The sequence below is a fragment of the Vicugna pacos genome, chromosome 3 (genome assembly GCF_048564905.1).
Source record: "Vicugna pacos chromosome 3, VicPac4, whole genome shotgun sequence".
In the NCBI taxonomy this organism is placed as follows: Eukaryota; Metazoa; Chordata; class Mammalia; order Artiodactyla; family Camelidae; genus Vicugna; species Vicugna pacos.
The window spans coordinates 54,044,396-54,066,881 of record NC_132989.1 but is presented as its reverse complement, the minus strand read 5'-3'; the positions used below and the strand labels follow the sequence as shown (position 1 = coordinate 54,066,881).

At 32.4% G+C, this 22,486-nt stretch overlaps 1 protein-coding gene across 4 annotated transcripts in view; it reads left to right on the top strand.

The window, feature by feature from the left end:
• Positions 1–22,486, top strand: part of RGMB (repulsive guidance molecule BMP co-receptor b) — a 686,402-nt gene that overhangs the window by 307,316 nt on the left and 356,600 nt on the right. For all 4 annotated transcript variants that reach the window (XM_072958353.1, XM_072958360.1, XM_072958355.1 and 1 more), the window contains exon 3: positions 18,777–18,811. The gene's annotated coding sequence lies outside the window, so the exon portion shown is untranslated. The remainder of the gene's footprint in view (positions 1–18,776; positions 18,812–22,486) is intronic.

Sequence of the window (22,486 nt, the reverse complement as noted above, 5' to 3'; positions counted from 1 at the left end):
AAAATATGAAATATCCTTCGCTATTGAACAAGAAATCACATCTCTAGGAATTATTACAGAAATGGGTTAAAATATTCTTTAAGTTTGTAAAATATATGTGCATATATATTCACTGTAGCATGCTTTTAATAGGGGATATTTGGAAATAAACTAACATTTGACTATTAAAGTTAATAAATTATGCCCCAATTATACTACAGAATATTAAGCAGCTATTTTATATATCACTCATAACATATCTTAAATGCATAAAAGAAAATTCACCAATGTGTACAAAACTATTAGCCCTGGTTACCCCAGTTACCTCTAAGGAGTGGAACTATTTTGAAAACTTTGACATATATTTACATTATATACTCTGTTTTTAATATTATACTAGATATATTTTAATTTTCAAAAAAGCATATTTCACAGAAAAAATAAGTTATTTTGTATTAACATTCAAGGTATAAAATGTGTGTGTAATGCAATTCCAAAGAAAGAACAAGATTAGTAAAATACATAACAAATATTGGTATTTATCACCCCTAGGTGTAATTTACAGGTGATTTTTAACAAATGATTTTTATTTGCTCTCACTTTGTATTTTTGTAAATTTTCCTAAGTGACTAAACTAAACTTGCATTATTTTTATATTCAGGAAGAAATAAGCTAATGTTCTTTAAAAAATTCAGTGACTCCAAACTGCATGATTAAAGGCTTTATTGGAATAGAGAGCAAATGACTCTGATGTAAGTCTAGAGTGAAAATGAAACTTTCTCTCACCATTTTGTCTAGCTCTGTGGGACCTGCATTCTGCTATATATTCTTGTCCTCATTTGTTTAATGAACCAAAAGCACAGAAGATTATAGGCAGAAACATAGCAATCTATATGATTTATTGAACCTGAATATTTCTGACAAAATATTGAAATAAATCTATCAATCACCACATGGGAGATATAATTTAGAAAATGTGTTGAAGTCTCATAAACCTAATACAAGAAATTTGTTGAAAATCTATCTTTAAAATTTATGTTAAGTAATTTATCTGTAATGTTTCAGGGAATATATATGTCTTTCAAAATGACTGTAGGACTTTTGTTAACTTAAAAATATTAGCCTCTAAAATTGTGTAGCTTTTTTTACCTTTCAGCTTTCTTTTAGATTTTCTTTTTCTATTTCACTTGGCCAAAAACTTCTGAAATTATGTCAGAATTGTAGCTTTTGGAGGTAAAATCTCAAATGACCAAATGGATCAAATCAAATTTAATATGATGTGATTTTAAACAGGCCAAGATACTAAATTTTGAAAATTGGTATTTATCCTGGAAATATTAACCAAATATTTTGAAAAAATTACTAAGGAAGCAACCTTTTTTTCCCTTATACAGTTTTGTTATATTTGGCAGTAATTTTTAAAATAATTTCCTATAACTATATTCAATTTAATGACTGTGTATCCAAGAATTGTACTACAGTGACATGAGTGGGAATAGTACTGCTTATTAAAATTAATAATTCATAAATGGGCTACTCTCAATTATCCAGATAGCATGACATTTGAAATTTAGAGCAAAATGAAAGCCTCATTTTAAACAATGGTTGGAGCCTATCAAAGTTTTCCTAAGCTTAAAACAAGTAGTCAAATTTACTGATTAAAATTTTATCTCATTTTCCTAGAACCCACACATGAGGAAAAAAAAAAAGCAGAGGGGGAGAGAGAGACTATATAATCTATAGTTTAAAAAAAGGAAAATAGTCAACATCACAGTAATAATTTTAAAGACTTCCCGAATAGGCAGCAATGAAGAAAAATCTCAATGAACATAAGTTACACAAAATGACACTCTGTTTTCTCTGTATGTTCTTGACATAAAAGTTATTAATCATTGTGAGAATCCAAAGTGTCTTACCAAAAAAGCAAAATGAATCTGTTCTGCCTGGAATTCAGAGTATGTCATAATTTAAAGTCTGAAGCAACAATGATCTAACTTTCATCAACTCGAGGACTATTGGAAGAGGCCAACCAGTTCTTTTCCAAAAAAAATTGGCCCTCTTTCCCACACTGATCTATGGCTTGAAAAGAAAATGAAAAACAAAAAATTAAATCAAGTGGAATCACCTTTTCTTTTTGAGACAAGAGGAAAAATGAATGTGATAAGGAGATCTAAAGCCTAATGTAAACAGTATTTCCTAAAGCTCTACTAATTTTAAAGTTTACAGTGTTCTGCCCTACAGCAGTTTTTCTCAAATTTTTATATGCATAAAATCATCTGATTAGTAAATACAGATTCTTATTCTAATCCCAGGTGATGCTAATGCTGGTATTCCAGGGACCCCACTTTGAAAAACAATGCCATTGTATACTTGACAGTCATAAAGAAATGAACTGTCTTCTGAAAAAGAAATAAAAGCAATCTCATTTACAATAGCATAAAAAACAATAAAATGCTTCGGGATAAATTTGAACCAAAGAGGTGAAAGATCTCTACACTGAGTACTATAATTTTGATGGAAAAGAAAGAAAGATATTTGTGTTGATGGATCAGTATAATTAATATTGTTTAAACGTCCATATTACCCAAAGCCACTTATGGATTCAATTCAATCCCTATTAAAATACCAACGACAATTTTCACAGAAATAGAGAAGAACATTCTAAAATTCATATGGAACCACAAAAGACCCTGAAGAGCCAAAGAACTTCTTAGAAATAATAATAAAGCTGGAGGCTTTACACTTCCTGATTTCAAACTATGTTACAAAGCTATAATAATCAAAACAATATGGGACTGGCATAAAAATAGACACATAAACCAGTGGAACAGAATCAAGAGCCCAGAAATAAACACTTGCATATATAATCAACTAATATTTGACAGATCAGCCAAGAATACTCAACAGAAAAAAATAATCTTTTCAATAAATGTTGCTGGGGAAACTTAGTAATCCCATGCAGAAGAATGAAATTGGACCCCTACCTTACACTACTCACAAAAATTTTACTCAAAATGCAGTAAAGACTTAACATAAATCTGAAAGCATAAAACTCCCTAGAAGAAAGCATAGGAAAAAAGCTCCTTAACATTGGTCTTGGCATTGTCATGAGTTTTTGTGTGTGTTTACACACACACACACACACACACACACAAAATCAGTTTACAATGTTGTGTCCATTTCTGGTGTACAGCATAATGCTTCAGTCATACATGAACATACACATACTTATTTTTCATATACTTTTTCACCATAGGTTACTGCAAGATATTGAATATAGTTCCTTATGTTATACAGTATGAACTTATTTATCTGTTTTATATATAGTAGTTAGTATTGGCAAATCTTGAACTCCCAATTTATCTCTTCCCCTCCCCTTCCCCCTCTGGTAACCATAATTTTGTTTTCTATGTCTGTGAGTCTGTTTCTGTTTTGTACATAAGTTTGTCTTTTTTTTTAGATTCCACATATAAGTGATATCATATGGTATTTTTCTTTCTCTTTCTGGCGTACTTCACTTAGAATGACAATCTTCAGGTCCATCCATGTTGGTGCAAATGGCATTATTTTATTCTTTTTTATGGCTGAGTAGTATTCAATTGTATAAATATACCACAATTTCTTTACCCTGTCATCTGTCGATGGACATTTAGGTTGTTTCCATGTCTTGGCTATTGCAAATAGTGATACGATGTACGTTGGGGTATATGTATCTTTTCGAATTAGAGTTCCCTCCAGATATATGCCCAAGAGTGGGATTGCTGGATTTTATGGTAAATCTACTTTTAGTTTCCATACTAATTTACATAAATCTTAGTAACATTCTCCTAGGGCAGTCTACCCAGGCAATAGAAATAATTTTTCCTGATAAGACTTCATGGTAGCATTTTAAAGACCAATGCACTTAGAGTGAGACAACCTGACTAAAATTCTGACCTTATTCAACCAACTTGACCATATATAAATTCCTTTGTCTCTGAAACGAGAATACAATATTCACTCCAAAATCTTTAAAAGTATTTTGTAGACTACGCACTGTGAGGGTACCTAAGTGTCAAAAAAAAATCCATTACCCAATTTAGATTTAGTAATTAATTTGTATTTTGACCAAAATGTTTTTTCAAAGTGCAGCAAAAAAGATTCAATGAACTCTCTGATAAAACTTTCGAAACATTGCCAGCTTACCCATTTGCTGACCTAAAGGGGAAAAAAGCTTCAAACATTTAATGAAATATTACAATTACAAGAAATAAAGCTTATTGATTAAGTACTGTTTAATCAAACATTGAAACATCATTTTAGTCACTCAGAGTTATGAAAGCATTAGCTTATTTATTTCACATAAACTCAACTTTCTATCTTATTTTTTATGAGTTAATGTTTAAGTTGCTTAAAAACCCAGTAGGCTGATGAACTTTTAGATTGAAAAATTTAAAAATTGCTATTACAATATTTTCCTTCTTCTGAAAATCATATCACACCTGGCATTGTTTTTACAATATAGTATCTTCTGTTGACTGGTTTGATTGAAATGGAGTTATCTTCTGAACCAAAAAGAATGATATAACACAAGATTATGGCACGGGTGACAGAAACAGAAGTTTCTATTTGAAAGGATTTGATAACTTAGTGTAATTGCTTTTAAACCATGTTATAACATTCCAAGTTAGTCAAATTTAACTTTTCATGAAATATAAGTGAAATTTTAAAAGTTAAATTCATTATGACCAACATAATTCTTACTTTAATTTTGTTAAAAATACAGTTTTTGTTTAAACCCTACCCTATAGAGCTTCTACAGAGTAAAGCAACAAACATTCAAACCTTCATTTTATTGTTTATATGTTTACACTGTATAACCCATATAATGCCCATAAATGCTTTGATGTTGCTGCACACACACATAAACATAATAAAAATGCAGGAAAAAAATTAGAGGAGATAAATATATCAAAAATCTAGACTAATGTCACAGCCTAGACCAAAAAAAAAAAGAGTAAAAACTTTTTTGAAGAAATGCATAATGGAGAATTTAAAATATGGAGATTGAACACTCTTCAATATCATTTTAAAATAATATGCAGAAACACATAATGGCCAAGACATGAAGTAGGAGGTTAAGTTAGTAAGTTTTAATCTTTAGGACCTTGTTAGACAGAGTTTAGAAGGTAGGGGGAACTGTATCTTTCCTTCCCAGTATCAGTTGTTTCAGTTGGTCTCTTAGCTGTAACTACATAATGGTTCAAGCTTACTGTTGATGATGAAAGCTTGAAGTACAGATTTTCTATTTTGCTAATAACCAAAGGACTATTCATATACTTTGGATCACTATCTTTTGAAAATTAAGGTACTTGATCTGTTTTCCCAGAAGGCACTTCTGTAGAAGCTAATGGTACAACCTTAGTAGGGAGTTTTTCATGACTTGACTTAAATATGACTTTATTTAGAGGATAAATCTTTGTGTACCAATAATAATACTCAGTACCGAGGCCAGAATAGGGCAACTAAGTGCCTGTAAGACCAAATTTTCTTCAAAAAAATTTAACATCTATGTATTTAAACCAGAACTCAGTTTCGCCCCTCTTTCCCCCTCTTTCCTGAATCCACCAGAAATAGCCAGTAATTCAGCGCTTAGCACATGGAAGACATTATTCTGTCCTGGTAAATATTAAGACCAGGTTGCTTTTATCAACTTGCTTGATCATGAAATCCCGGCTAACCAGTTAAAAAAAGGTACAGTTAAGGGTAACACTACCTCAAGGAGGCCCCATAAATGAGAGTTTTCTGCAAAAGATATTCTCAGGTAATTGAATTAATTGACTTTCCAAATTGGTTTATGTAGTATCATTGGTTTAGATATTTGAGAACATCTGCCAGAAACCGAGGTTGGTGTTAGCATAATTAATATTAAACGTTTCCTTCTGGATATATTTGAACAACAGTATCATTTGCTTTATGAAGCTATTTCTGGCTGCTAATAGTAAAATTGTGCCATAAAAAATGGTATTTATTTCCTGTTGGTTCTGGCAGGAGGGCATGCTTTAAGTTCATCACAATGTGACATTAAACTACTTAAACACAAGTTGAAAAATTAAGTAAAATGTAATCGATCTAGCACAGCTTTGTTTTTCACTACCTGTGCATGAAATTATCATCATGTCATGAAAAGATTTCTATATAATCTGATTCTCACACCAGTGTTTTAATTCATAGCATTGGCATCACTGGTTAAGTTCAAACAAACAAATGGAAAAAAACCAAAAGGAAGAAAAAAGGAAAGAAGGAAGGAAAACATGCTGGGAAGATTGATAATTGAAAGCTCTTTGAGGGCAGGACTTTTTGGTCTCACTCCTTTGGCCCTAGTAGAATACAACATGCAGCTCAATGCCTAATGAGCACTTTCAATTATCATTTCCATTCCACATCCAATGTGATATGAGTCATACGATTATTCCATTAATTAATCGATGAAGGTCTTGTTTTGTAAAATTGCTTTTATGCCACTCAGTATGTGCACAGGAGTTTACCTCAGTGTACACAAGACTTTATGAATTCAGATGGATCAATTCCAGTGCTATGAGAAAACCACTTTTGTTTCCATTTTAATGGCGTAAACCGTAATTCACTCACTTTTAATGATACATTCGCTTCTTAGTCAAATCACATACTCTACCAGCCTGTGACATTATAATGCTGGCAGTAAAGAATATAGCTTGTCTTGGATTTAGGGTAAGAAAGGTAGTTTTTCCCTTTCTCTGGATCACGGGAATAATAGTACCTTGATATCAATACTTAGAGATGTTAACATTCCCCTTCTCGACTGTTGAGCTCGTTCCCATTAAATTGAGAAGTTTCCACGGTAAGGTGCATATGGTAAGATAAGTAGTGGTCCCTGGCACATTAGCAAGACAATAGGTTAATGAAGCAGTAACTGAGGGATTTGTTCCAGAGCATAATCTATAAAGTAAAAAACAAACAAAAAGAAAGAGTAATTAGTGATTCTAATCCAGCAGCCTTTTCCTTATTTATAACTCCTTTCCCTGATAGTAAGAAACCTAGCTCTCATCATCCACAATATATTTACACATTTGCTGAATCCTAAAACTCACATAAAGTAGTTTCAGAATTACTAACCTATAATTCTGTGGAAAATCAAATTTATTAAGTGGAGTATATTTATTATACAGTTCTTTTGTTATTTATCCTTATAGCATGTAGTCAAAATACTGTTCCCAAAGTTACTTAGCTTAGTTGATTTCTTCCCTATCTCAGTTAGAGTGGTTATGTTACCCCTTTAATATATATCTAGTAAGATTTTTTTGTTATTGTTGTATTATTTGGGGGATTTCTCCACCATCTTTTATGATTTTCATTACTTTTTTTTAGTGTTTGGGAATGTTAAACATTAATATGCCTGGTTCTAATAATATGAAATATATAAAAAGTTACATTTAGATAAGAGTCCTACCCTCTTCTCCCTTCCACTCCATTTGCATTTCCCAATTATTTCCAACCATTTCTTCCTATCTCCTGAAGATAATAAATCTTGTTATGATTTGATTTGTCTTTGTATTTCTTTTTATAAAAATGAATAGATACTCATGAATTTTCTTTTATCTCCCTCTTTTATTTACTTGAAAGGTAGCATACTGTATAATCTTGTTTGAACATTCTCTTTTGCGTGAGGCAATATATCCCGGAAATTACCCCATATCAGTTCATAGGGATCTTTATTCTTTTTGCAGCCACATACTACTTCATCCAGTAGATGTGCCAGTTTATTCGACCTGTCCTATATATGAGCATTTACGCTATTTCGAATATTTTGTAATTTCAAACAATGATATAATAAAGAATTCTGCCCATGTATAGTTTTACATTGTTGAAGGGGTATCTTCAGGGTAAATTTCTAGAAGAGGGATTTTTGGTTCAAAGGATAACTGAGTAAGTAGTTTTGTTAGCTATTGCCAAATTCACAGGCAGAAGAGTTGAGCTACTTTGTATTTCCATAACAATGAATGAGAGTATTGTCATGCTTCAACTTTTTCATCAATCTAATAGGATCTAAGAGGAGAGAGATTGTGCCCCAGTGTTACCATAATTTGTACTTCTCTAATTACGAGTGAGCTTGTCCATACTTTTATGTTTACGAATCACCTCTTATATGTCTCATAAATCAACACTTTATGTTATTTTTCCATTTTTTCATTGGGTTTTTGGTCCTTTGTCTTTCATTTGTAAGAGTGTTTTATATATTAGAGATACTATCCTTTTGTGTCTAAGTTGCACATTTTTCCCATTTTTGTCAGTTTTCTTTTGATTTTCTATACAGTACATTGAGTCAAGATTCTTAAAATGTATTCAGATTTATCCATCTTTATTTTATTGCTTCTGTATTTTTAGTCAAAAAAGTATTATACTTATTGGCAATGTCAAAATTTTACTTTAGAAAATACTGTATAAATATCTCTGCCCATTTTGATTAAAATTGAATACAATTATATTTTTCTAGCAAAACCCAGTAACTAGTTTGATTCTCCTCTGGTGTCAAACCTAAGGTATTAAATGACTTCACCTTGGCAATCAAATATCATCAAGAGGACGTGCTCATGTGGAAGCTCTGTAGATGGATCTATCCAAAGTCTGCTTTACAGTGGCTTATGACTTTGTTATTGCTGTTATTACTCTCCTTTAGATAAGCATACTGTCATTAAATGTATTGGCAGATAAGGTTATTTTAACTTTTTCTCTTCCTAGTGGGTCAGATTAATTAGCACCTGCTCATGGAAATAATTTACATTACATGTTTTCTGATGTAGGCTTCTAATGCATTCAAAGTACTTGAGGTGTTTTGTTTTTTAATGTCATTAATTATTTAGCAGCAGGTTTCTAATTTAAAAAAGAAAAGTTTATTGTCATTGAAGCAGATTAATAACTTTATATTTAATTTTTTCTCTTCATGGATATTACAGCAAAACCTATAAACATATTCATAAATATTCTGAAAACTTTTCTGTATTTTAAGCACAATGACAAATTTCCTTTTCTAAACTCATCTATATAGCATACAGACTAATGTGAAGAACAGAAGCCACTTATTCTCTGTATGCATTCCTAAACAAGATTTTTCCTTTGGTCCTGTATTTTAAATTAAATATTAACATTGATATTAAATATTGACAAAAAGTACAAATATTTTATGTTATTATTTAGCATGTAAAAGCTCTCAAATAAACGAATGTAAAAGACAATTCACACATGGAGAAACTAAATTTTAATATGCAAGAAGATAATGATAAATGTTTTTGTTTCATAAATTATGTATTAGAGTACTTAACTGCTTTCCAAGGGTGAAAAATAGATCTTCTTTGATCTAGGAAAATATAACATATATTAACAGTAAAACCTTAATATTTAAAAAGTTAACTTTCTAATTTCAAACCATTTGAGTTAAAGATCAATGTCATGTCATAAACTGTAATTTTATTAAAGCTTAGACATAAATTAAAGACAGTTGTGGGCTATTGGGTTGGAACAAATCATTGAGCCAAGACTGAACCTAGTTTGCTAAGATTAACAATCAACTGTTAATAATCTTGTTTAAATTTCTATCACTTAAAAATGAATTCCAAAAGAAATCCAAGTGTTATTTTTATCAAAGAAACAAGAAAAGATCTGAAATAATTATCATGTTATTACTTTAAGTAGAAGTATGCATTTTGAATGCTGTATCTTTTAAAGATTATTAGCATTTTGTTTTTTTAATATGAGAATTATGCGGTAATTTTTTTATTGGGATGTTGCAAAAGTTGAAATGCACTTGCAGCAATCCAATAATAGCTTATGACCTTAACCTAAGTTGTTTTATTTTCATTCTTGTTCTTTTTGTGTTGGAGTATTTTGTTTCCTATTAAAATATAAATGTCTTGATAGATGTATATTTTGGATGGCTATTTAGCTGGACTTGATCAAGTTTTGAGGTAGTTATAAAAACTGCCAAATAAATAAGTCATTTCTTCAGGAAAGTTATCTGATTAAAATATTTACAACATACCTCTCAGAAATACCATGTGAATAACCCCAAAATAGATCCAGATTGAAAACAAACATGTCTCTATAAGTCAATTAAAAAAGTTAGAAAGGAGAGGAAAGGAGAGGAGAGGAGAGGGGAGGGGAGGGAAGGAAGAAAGAAAAGAAGGAAGAAAACATGTCTCTCTGGCTGTCCATTTTATGAAGATAGAAATATCTTTGTGGTATAGAAATTACTGTGGAATCTAGGCATCTCAAAAACCCCATTGAACAAGAAGAGTACATTATGGGAACATGAACTTTGCCCTGGATTTATTTCCCCCGTAGTGTAATTGTCTGAAACTTTTTAAATGGCTTCTGACTTGTTGGGAAACAAGCTACGTATAGCAAGAACTAAACCAGAAACTTCACTAAGTCTGGAGGTGAATTTTTATGTCCTTGAGTATTAGTTTCCATCCCCCATCTGTCCTGCCCTACACATGCACACTTTGGATGAAACTACTCTATCACATGTATTCATTTCATCATCACCACCTGTACCATCATCACAGATACTGAAATGTACTGTACCTAAGGCCAGTCTGATTTCAACCATGTGATAGGAGAAGCAATGAAAGAGGCAATGAGCATAGACATTCTTCTCAGTTACATGATCTTGACCTTATTTACGCCAATGGCATTCAGTACCAATTGTTTTGATGTCCCAAGAAGTTAAACTGTTCATACTTGACATATTTATGTACCAAATCCATAGTTTTTAAAATCTTCTTGAATAGGGAAAAGACCCTTTTCAGAGTAATTTGTGTCTGCTATAATGATATCTCTTTTACTCTTTCTTTTGGAGTTTCAATCTTACAATACTAAATAATCAACAAAAGTGGAAAAGTTTTTGCCAATGCTCATAATTTTCTTTTTCCTAAGATTTTCTTTATCATCATATATATATATATGATTTAATGCCATAAGTTTTTAGTTTTTCATGTAGCATCTACGTTTCACAAAAAGGTCTCAGATTTGAAGTTAACCAACCCATCAAAATATTGATGTCACAATAAAAATATTACATGTCTATATCATGTAGCTTTTGGTATATTAGGGACATTAAGCATATATATTACAATTTTTTCCCATCTTATAGGTTGTATTTTCAAGCTTTCTCTTTTCCTATACATTAACTATAATTTTTATGTTGTAGAATTCTCAATTTTGATTTTATTACTGGTTTACATGTCTTGTTTAGAAAGGCCTCTTCCAAACTAAATATTATTTTTAAAGTAATACATAGTCTTTCTTGCTTAATTTTACATAGTTGAATCTTTAATTCATATGGAATTAACTTTCCTTAAAAAATTGGAAATCCAGTTTTTATTAAATTATTTGATACATTTTATCCATGTTATTAATTAATACAGTTCTCCTTAAGTGATTTAAATTGCCACCACTGTCTTTTTATATTAAACAAGACTTTATATATATTTTATATTTCCAGTATCTATTCTGATCTGTTGATTTAGTACCAATTCTTATAAAAGTACCTTAGTATCTTAATTTCTACTGTTTAAGATTTTATATAGACATTTTCTATTCCAAATTCTACCTCATTAGGCTTCTTTTTAAAGTATTTTTCTGGCTATCCTCTCATGACTGTAATGCCAAATGTTGATTAAAAACATTAGTCCAACTCTACCACCATCCACTCCTACTCCTTCACACATCTCTTCATCCCCAGATGACCCGAGGGTTAAATTGAATTTATACAGAGAGTCTTTCCTTATGAGGACACAGAATATTGCTCCATTTATGTAACATTTAAGTCTTCTTTTACGTTCTTCAGTTAATTTTAAAATTTTCCTCATATATCTTTTGAAGATTTTGTTGTGTATGTCCTTAGGTGTGGTATTTGTTGTTGCTATTATACTTTGTAATTTTTATATTATATTTTGTAATTAGATGTTGTGGGCATATTGAAAATCCATTGACTTTTATAAATTAATTTTATGAACAGCCACTATACTGTACCCTCTTGTAGTTCTTAGTATTTTATTTAGTTATCCTGAATATTCTGTCATAAGCAAATATGATGGAATCCTTCTTTCCAGTGTTTGTTTAATGGGTATACCTTTTATTTAATGGCCATATCAAGTGACAATAAATTGCATTTCCAGTAAAAATAAAGTTGAATAAAAGGAGCAGTATTAGAAACTCTGTATTTTTCCTGACCTTATTGCTGTTGCAGTATTGTTTCTCCAGTGCACTCGTGTCTGTGTGTGTGTGTAATGTTAAGAGATTATATATATATATATATGTAATACATATATATTATATATATATGTAGCTATAAGCAGTTTTTAAGTAGGTTTTATCAAGAATAAATGTTGAACTTGGTTAAATATACTTTTCATATCAATTAAAATAACAAATGATTTTTCTGCTTTGGTCCCTTACATAATTATTTTTTCTTACAAATGCCTTATTATTAAACCTTCTGGACTGAACCACACTTGGAAATACTGTGTTAAGCCTTATCCCAGACATTAGCATTTGACTCATATTCTAATAGTACTGAATGCATAGCTTATGAAAATTAAATGAATTGATGTATGTAAAGTGCTAAGAACAGGTTCTAGAAAAAAGCATGTGCTCAAGCAACATGAGCAAGTGTGGACAGGATTAATTTCAGATGCTGTCAGTCAGATTTGGGAATTAGTGTTATGATGCTTATGTACAAAGTCTTAGGAAACACAGCTGCCCATTGATGAAATCTTCCAGCATTTTTAAAACAACTTTTCCATTTCTTCTTTAGATACTGGTTTATGTGGGTTTTCTATCTTTTTATAGATAATTTTGGTATTTAATATTTTATTTTCAAGTATTCCTTTCAGCTGGCTTTCCAAATAAAGAATTCTCTATTTTTAATTACTTTTTAGTATACTGTTTCCTTCCTAATGGCAAATTTGGTATTTATGAATTTCTATTTGTATGTTTGTCATCTGATTCATTAATTCCTTCTCTGTCTTTATTAAATAACTCCTTCCCGTCCATTCTTTTATCACCTTTATTTATTACTGCTCCTGATCTGTCTAGTTTTACCAGCTCAAGCACAAAATGAGGTCCCTTTCCATTTAATATTCAAATTAAATTTCACAGAGCCCTCATCTTGCCCATCTCAAGAGGCACTGTGTAATTTCTCCGGGAAATTCTCAATTCTGTGAGAATGTTCTCTAAAGTCTGAGTCCCATTTATTATTACTTTCAGGAGAAAACAATTTGGAAAGGCTGTCTGTTCAGGCACATAAAAGCCTCTGCTCTTCCACAGTTATTGCCGCTGCTCCCTCATTCAGGTGGTAAGGGAAGACCCTGCCCTCTGACCTGACTGAAGCATGCAACACTGTCTGTGGTAGTTTATCCAGGAAGTAGGGATGGGTATAGGAGAGAAGGGAGGAGAAATCTGTCTTCTTTGGCATTTTGTTCAATCATAGGTGATCACCCACTATTTCTATATAGAGACTCATTTCTCTCTGCTAATACATACATGTATATACATATGCATATAAACACTGGCATACACATGTCTAGTGGCCACTAGCCTTTGTGAAATTTTTTTTTAAAAGGAGCCCTTCTGGGTACAAGACAGACAAGGGAGCACAAAGTAGATTTCAGTCCCCACTTACCAGGTACCCTAATGCAATGAACAACCTGCAAAACCATATCCATTGTTCCTGCACATAAACATAGGCTTACATAAAAAGCTGTTTGGAAAAAGTTCATGCATGGTGTCCAGGGCAGCCAGATCAAAACCTGCTTCTGTATAGAACCATCCTTCCCTAGGTCTTAAAAGAAAGACATTGCATTCACTGCACAGCTAAGCAGTGAGATTATAAGCCAGATATATTCAGAGGAAGCTGATTTTCAGTATCTCTGCCATTGCTGTCATCCCCACCTGTAGCACAGATGTACATTTACATGTCCCAACCTCAGGCGGTGTCTGCCAGTCACAGCTCATACATGTATCCTCTCTCAAAACCTCAGTGTAACCACACTCCTGGCATTTCTGTCTGGACCCCATTCTGAAAAAGGCAATTCCCTTCTAGTCTCAAGGCTCATCCCATTTCCTGTCTCAGACTGACAAATAGTCAGAATATCTACTCTCTTGGTCCCATACTCATCTACAAAATAAACAATCAGACATCAATTTATTTTCCTTAATCTAATGCATATATAATATTATAAATATATATATGTTTACCAAAGCAATCATAGACAAAACTGATTATCTAGATTAAGGAAAATAAATATATAATATTTATCCTCAAATTATTTCTATTTCTACATTGTCTCAGAATTTTTAAACAATTCATTTGCATTCTGGAACAAATATTTGCTGAGCACTTACTGTGTATGAGGCAATATCTTAGGCCTAAATAAAACAATAATCATCTCCTTCCACAGTATAGTCTAGTGAGGTCTTGGACAGTTAACAAAAATCTGACTTTATAAATAATCATTTAACTTTATAAATAACCATTTAACATTTTATCACTAATTATTTAACTTTATAGTAAAATATATTTTTAAATTGTTATATTTATATATTTAACACTACAGTGAAATTGTAATTAAATTATAGATATGCTAGATCCATAGTTGTGATGTAGATAAGGATATAGTCTGTGAGGGGACAAAGGGCAAAATATGATGTTTAAGCCAAGGTCTGAAGGTGATGAGAAGGAACAAACCATGTGGATAGCTGCAGCTGGGCATCCAGGTAGAGCAAACAGTAAGTGAAGCCCCCCAAAAGTCCACCGACATGTCAGAGATGAGCTAACAGTGTGTCAGACTGAGTCAGTCCTGCCGGCCTTCATAAGGGCTATCGTTTTGACCTGTGTGAGATGAAGCCATTAGAGGGTTTGTGTTGAAAAGTGACATAATCTGATGTAAGCCTTATTAGGATCACCCCAGTGACTGCAGTGGGAGTAGAATACAGGGGGGAAGGTTGAGAAGCAGTAGGAGTAATTGGGTGTTTACTACATGAACTGGTCAGGAAATGTTAGTGACTAAGCGATGTAGGTGTTAAGAAATGGTTGGATTCCAGATACATTTTTAAGATGCAGCCAATAATATTTGCTGATGAATCCGATGTGAGCCCTCTTTCCTGAGCTCTACAACTCTGCATGCAACTAACTAATGTGCTCCTCTTCCATTCCTTTATTCATTTATTCATTCATCACTGAGTCCTTACCATGTGTCACACCCTGTGGCGGGGAAAATGACAAATGCATTGTTTTCTCTGTCCTGGGAGCACACTGTCTAATGGAGCAAACAGACACATAAACAAAACATTTACTCAAAACATATGAATTATAACAACATGGAGAAAGAAGTGACTGACTACACCTAGGAAGATTAGTGACATTGTCACAAGAAAAATGACATTTGAATTGGCATTTCGAGAATGAGTAAAAGCTGAAGAATAGAAAGAGGGCTGTTCTCTGGTCCAAGCCCAGCAGATGGGGGCTTAAACTAAAACAATGGCAGACGATGTGGAGAGAAGTAGATGGATTCAAGAAAGATAAAGTAAGTAAAATTAGTAGAATTTGGTAAATAAATTAGGCATTGAGGGAAAGGATCAGAGTGGAATTAAAAAAACAAACTCTAAATTTTCTAGTTTTGATAATCTAGTTTTGATTACCCCTTTAATCAAGATGGAAAACATATTTTGAAAAAGGTATTGATTTTAGAAATGCTATGAGTCAGTTACTTTTGGTACTCAAATGGAAGTATCTAGAAGGCAATAGATACAATAAAAGCAAGATGGTGCTCAGGAAAAAAGAAAAGGAATAAAGATGCAAAGGAAAGCATAGAGGTAGTAATTAAATCCATGATGATAATGCTGTTTACTAGAATAGATGCCAGTACGTTTCCAAAAACAGCTCTTCTTCTGAAACACATAAATTCATTACCTACAGAACTCTCCTACATTTAGACCCCAGACTACAGAATTGCTTTTGGTATCCCGTAAACTCTTGTCTTTGCATATTGTCATGTTTATCTTGTTTGGTTTCTTCCTGAGTGGCTGCATTGTGTCTCTTCTGTACACCTCAGTGCTTCATCTCTTTCATGTACTCCTTCCAAATCCTGCTCAAATCTTACCCTACAATTTTTCACATACTTTTTGCCTAAGAAAGTCATTTCAGAACTCCCTAACCAGGTGCATCGAGATCTCTAGGTTGTCCTTGAGCACCTTATTTTCTTCATCTGTGAAAATGGCCACAATAATAATACAACTTCATAGGGTCATTGTTAGGATTAAATGAATTAATATATCAAAATGTTTAAAATAGTGTCTATTGCATAGTAAATGCTCAGTGCAGTCTAGCAGTTGTTATTTTGAAGATAGTATAGAGTAAATGCTTAGCATGTGAGTTCTGGAAATTTTGAATTTGTCTGGAGACAAATCAAATGAATTTGGATCCAAATTTAGCCACATAATAGCCAAATAATTTGAGTCAAGTTATTTACATCTCTCTAGCTTCTTTTTTCCATCTGTAAATTCCTTAAGGCCATAGAGATGTATGATATCTACCAGAATACTACATCAGTTATTTTTAGTTATTTGATTACTTTAACTTTTACTATTGAAAAGCTTTAAAATTTATTAGAAGGCGATTTGCTCTATTCATCTATCATGTTACCTTCATAATCTTTGATTATTTCCTGTATAAATTATCTAATCAATAAATACTTATCATCTTGAATACAGAAAAGGATTTTGTGAGGATTCTATAAGTCTAATGACTAAAGGAAAAAAGTCAGCTTGGTTATAACAGTGGAAGAAAATTATTCTTCACCATAAATTATATAGGGGACAGAAGAATTTTAAAAGTTACTTGGCTCAAATTTCACTTCTTAAAGCTCCTCTTCAATTTTAGGTTAACTAGAGTAAAAGGAAAAATCTAAGTTGTACTTATTATATGAAACTAAGATTCTGCACAGCATTTGCCAAATTTCAGGTAATTTGAGAGTAATGAAGAGATAATTGAGTAACTAAACTGGTAAAATAAGAGAAACTCAAATCCAGGTTGTTTCTACGTAAGTTATTTCACTTACCATATCCTCTGTACTTAACAAACTTTTAAATGATAATGCACTTGGAATGTAGATGAAAATCAAATTACAGAGATAAAGAGTTTCTTAAAGGCAAATATTGAGAAAAAGAAGAACCTTCTGGAGAGAAATCATCTGTTAAAACACCCTCAGGAAATAGCAAATTAGCAAGCAGCAGAATGGGAAGAATTATGCTGAGAATTCCAAATTATTCAGTGATCAAGAAAGTTTTTATAAGAACTCGTTATGCCAGACTTTTTAAAATGCTTAGTCTGTTTTTCCAATGACTAAAAATTCTTTAGGAAAAGTACTGCTTTCTTTAAGTGTTTTTGTATTTTTATTTGAAAAAAATAATACATGCACATGGTAAAAAAAAATTAAATGATACAAATATTAAAGTTAGTCTTCCCACATCGGTGGCTCCTTCAGTCCTCTTTCCTTAGAGCCAGTAGCCATTTCAAAACTCACACAGTCATGTATAACCATTGCAAATCGAGAGCAGTCTGTATAGACCATGCTGCTCACTGCTTTTTTTTTAAAACTCTGTCCCATTCTTGATCAGTGCATCTAGATTCACTTCATTCTTTTCAATAGTTGTGCAACATTCAATGTACCTCCAATATCATATTGAGTTATCACAACTTATTTACCCACAGCTGGTCACTACAGATGGGCAATTGAGTCTTACGGTTTTTTGCTTTAATGAACAATATTGGAGTGAACATTCTTGCACATATCTTGCCGTGCTTTTCTGAGTTAAGTTACTAGAGTATAATCTTATATAGGATTTCTATTTTAAAGACTATGCTTAAAGTTGGCAGCTATTAGTAATAGCTGACTGAAAAGGCTGCTCAATTTAAAATCCCACTGTGTGTTCGTGAAAGAACCTCTTTCCCCATACACTCTCCAGTATGTACTCCGACTCTGTATTATTAGACATTTGATAATAAAATACATTCTCTGGTCTGTCATTTAGCTCTTGAATTAGCTATTGTTTTTATCATGCTGAAGTGTTGTCAGATTTCCCTTTATGAATTTTGAGTATGGTATATTCTGTGAATCCATTCATTATTATAAAAGAATTTTTTTATTATTATTATTATTGAAGTATAGCTGATTTATAATGTTGTGTTAGTTTCAGGTGTACAGCATAGTGATTCAGACTATGCAGATTATATTCCATTCTAGGTTATTACAAGATATTGGGTATAATTCCCTGTGCTATACAGTGAATCATTGTTGCTATCTATTCTATGTATAGTAGTATGTATTCAGTAATCCCTTTCTCCTCATTTGTACCTCCCCTGCTCCCCTTTGGAAACCATAAGTTTGTTTTCTATGTCTGTGAGTCTGTTTATGTTTTGTATATAGATTCATTTGTATTATTTTTTAGATTCCATATTTAAGTGATATCATATAGTATTTATTATTTTGTCTGACTTATTTCACTAAGTATAGTATTCTTTAGGCCCATCCATATTGCTGCAAATGGCAATATTTCATCCCTTTTTATGGTTGAGTAGTATTCCATTGTGTATATATGCCACATCTTCTTAAACCACTCATTTGTTGATGGGCACTCAGTTTGCATCTTTCTATTATAAATAGTGCTGCTATGAACATTGTAATGTATGTATCTTTTTTAATTAGGGTTTTTTTTTCCAGATATATGCCCAGGAGTGGGATCACTGGATCACAAGGTAAGTCTATTGTTAGTTTTTTAAGGAATCTCCATAGCGTTTTCCATAGTGACTGCACCAAACTGCATTCCTACCAACAGTGTAGGAGGGTTGCCTCTTTTCTGCACCCTCACCAACATTTATTATTAGTAGACTTTTTGATGACAGCTATTCTGACTGGTGTGAAGTGATACCTCATTGTGGTTTTGATTTGTATTTCTCTAATAATTAGAGATGTTGAGCATCTTTTCATGGGCCTGTTGGCAATCTGGATGTCTTCTTTAAAGAAATATCTATTTAGGCCTTCTGGCCATCTTTTGATAGGATTGTTTGTTTGTTTGTCTATTTTTGATATTAAACTATGTAAGCTGTTTGTGTATTTTGGAAAATCCCTTGTTGGTCACATCATATGCAAATATTTTCTCCAATTCTGTAGATTTTCTTCTTATTTTGTTGATGGTTTCCTTTGCTGTGCAAGTGCTTTTACATTTGACTAGGTCCCATTTGTTTATTTTTGCTTTTATTTCTTTTGCCTTGGGAGACAAAGAAAATATTGCTATGCTTTATGCCAAAGAATGTTTTGTGTATGTTCTTTTCTATGAGTTTTATGGTGTCATGTTTTATATTTAGGTCATTAAACCATTTTGAGTTTTGTGGGGTTTTTTTTTTGTATATGATGTGAGGGGATGTTCTAATTTCATTGTTTTACATGAAACTGTTCAGCTTTCCCAACACCATTTGTTGAAGAGACTGTCTTTTATCCATTGTATGTTCTTGCCCCCTTTTTTGTAAATTAATTGACCATGGATCTGTGGATTTATTTCTGGACTCTCTATTCTACTCCATTGATGATGTGTCTGTTCTTCTGCCAGTGCCATGCTGTTTTGCTGTTTTGGTTACTGTAGCTTTGTAGTATAGTCTCAAATCTAGAGGGGTTATACCTCCAGCTTTATTTTTTTTTTCAGGATTTCCTTGGTAATTCTGGGTCTTTTGTGAGTCCATATAAATTTTAGGATTATTTGTTCTAGTTCTATGAAAAATGTCTTGGATATTTTGATAGGACTTGCACTAAATCTGTAGATTGCTTTAGGTAGTATGGCCATTTTACCAGTATTAATTCATTCAATCCAATAGCACAGAATATGTTTACATTTCCTTGAATCCTCTTCAATTTCCTATATGAATGTTTTATAGTTTTCAGGATATAAGTGTTTCACCTCCTTGGTTGTTTATTCCTAGCTATTTTTTATGATGCAGTTTTAAACAGGATTTTTTTTTTGCTTTCATTTTCTGATATTTCATTATTAGTGTATTGAAATGCAACAGATTTCTGTATATTAATCTTGTGTCATGCTACCTTGCTGAAATCATTTATTAGTTCTAATAGTTTTTGTGTGGAGACTTTAGGATTCCCTACATAGAGTATCATGTCACATGCAAATAATGACAGTCTTACCGCAAGAAGTTTCTTTTTTAATCTTCTAGTTTTCTTCCAGTACTTTTATAGTTTTATTCCTAACTTTAACCCATTGATGGAGCTGGATTTTATTTTTTAATATGGAGTGGGCTCAATCTCAATACTTTCTGTTTCTCCCCACAAGAACTAATTAATCATCACAATACTAATATCATATGTGTCTTGTTTTCACCAAATAAACTATCTTGTTCTTACAAGTGATTTGATATTAGTATTACAAGAATATTTGAGTATCTGTGTGTGTCAAGCACTGTAATAAGAAAATGGTGAACACAAACACTACCCTTTCCTTCATGAAGCCTAAATTTTAATGAAGGAAGTTTTTTTGGGTAAACAATAAATGCAGTATTGTACTATGAAATTTATAATAATTTAACTTTTCTTGAGCACTTACTATGTACCTGATACTATTTTAGGTGTTGTTACTCTGCCACCCATAACCAAATCCAGTCAGCATCCTGTTTTCACACAGCCAACAAACCAAGACTGAATTTAAATTTTTAAAGAAGTGTTTAAAAAAAGCAAAGAAAGTTAAAAAGGAAAAAATATGAGACAGATTTTATATGACTTATGAAGCCTAAATTAATTATCTCTGGTCCTTTACAGAAAACATTTGCTGACCCATGTTTTAACCCTTTTACACTTATTTACTCATTTACTTTTCACATTAACCCTTGAAGTAGTTAATGTTATTAAATAATATTTAACTCCTGCTATTCTTGCACATGAGAAAACAAAATCAGAAAGAGTTATAATTACCTTATAATTTCCATAGAAGAAATAAACTGTGCACTGAATTACTTTATGGGTGTGAGAAATGAGAAAGATTTCCTATAAGGAAAAGAAAAAGCCAGACATGCAAAGAGAAAGAATACCATGCAGACAGAGGAGGCCTCTTTAAAGAACTTGCAACGATGATAAGTTTGGTGTCTTTACGGATCCTGAAGATAATCAGTGTGGGTAACTTGTAACCAGGGGAGTCAAGGAGAATGGGAAACTTCTGAGACATAACAAAGGCCAGATCTTGTAAGAATTTGTAGACCACGGTAAGAAATTTAAATTTTATTAAATAAGTATGTGGGAAGCATTGAAATACAAGAAGATATGAGGTGACCTAAATCATGTTAAGATAACTTTTATGGGTGTATGAAGCATGGAATAAAGGAAGGACAGTTTTGATAGCGCTGCAATAATCCCAGCAAAATATTATGACAGGCTGAGTTAAATGGGTATCAGTAAATGAGAGCAAAGGGATAAAGAAAGGAAAGCATTTGTTACAGGATTATATGTGGGATGTGAAAGAAAGGTTTCTGGCCTGAGTGATTTACTGGGTGGATTTAATACCCTTTGCTGATACGGGTAAGACACAAAAGAGTTTTCTGAAGAAATAATTAAAGTTTACTTTTTTGACATGTGAAGGTTTAGATTACCTGTGAATCTGACTGAGAGAAGAGCATCTTAAGCCCTGTCTCTAAGGAGCACAAGCTTGTAGAATTTGAATAGATCATAGACTCCAGGAAATGAGATAAGAAGAAGCAGATATAAAAATAGAAGGAAAACCAGAAGTAAGTGAAAGCCAAGAGAGGAGAATGTTTCAAGAAGGGAAGAAAACGTTTGTTGTTTGGGGACTGGATAGAGAGGACACAGGGCCAGCACACCCTCTGAGTACTACCTAAAGCACAGTGCATAACTGATCAGGACCAGCTATCCGGGGGTCTTATTCTGTCGAGTCCTCTGTTAACGTGAAGACAGACATCAGGATGACCAAGTACTAACAGGGAGTCTCATAGACCATCTGCAGTGTCTAGAGGTAAACTACTATAATTAATACACTTTCTGAATTGAAAAACAAGGACAAGTAAATTTAAAAAACAAAATAAGCAAAAACCAAAACCTTTATATAAAATCTTACCCCCATTAATGGGTTTCTATAAAGGAATTTGAAACATTGCTCCTTATTACCTTTCGCTTTTTGTTTTCCCAATATTCACTTCAATATACCTGACTTTTCTGAGTTAAATAGCTTCTTGGGTATTTGGGCAGCAGAGGGCCAGTGAGAACAGGGTCTCAGTTAGGGCCCTGATAGAGAAAACTGGTATGAGGATTTCTGTGACATAAGAAGAACCCCAAAGTAAGTTTCAGATTAATGTCAAATTCTTGGAAGAGCTTGGACTTCAGAAAACTCTGGATTCCTGAGAGAAGACGGCCAGTTCCCTATG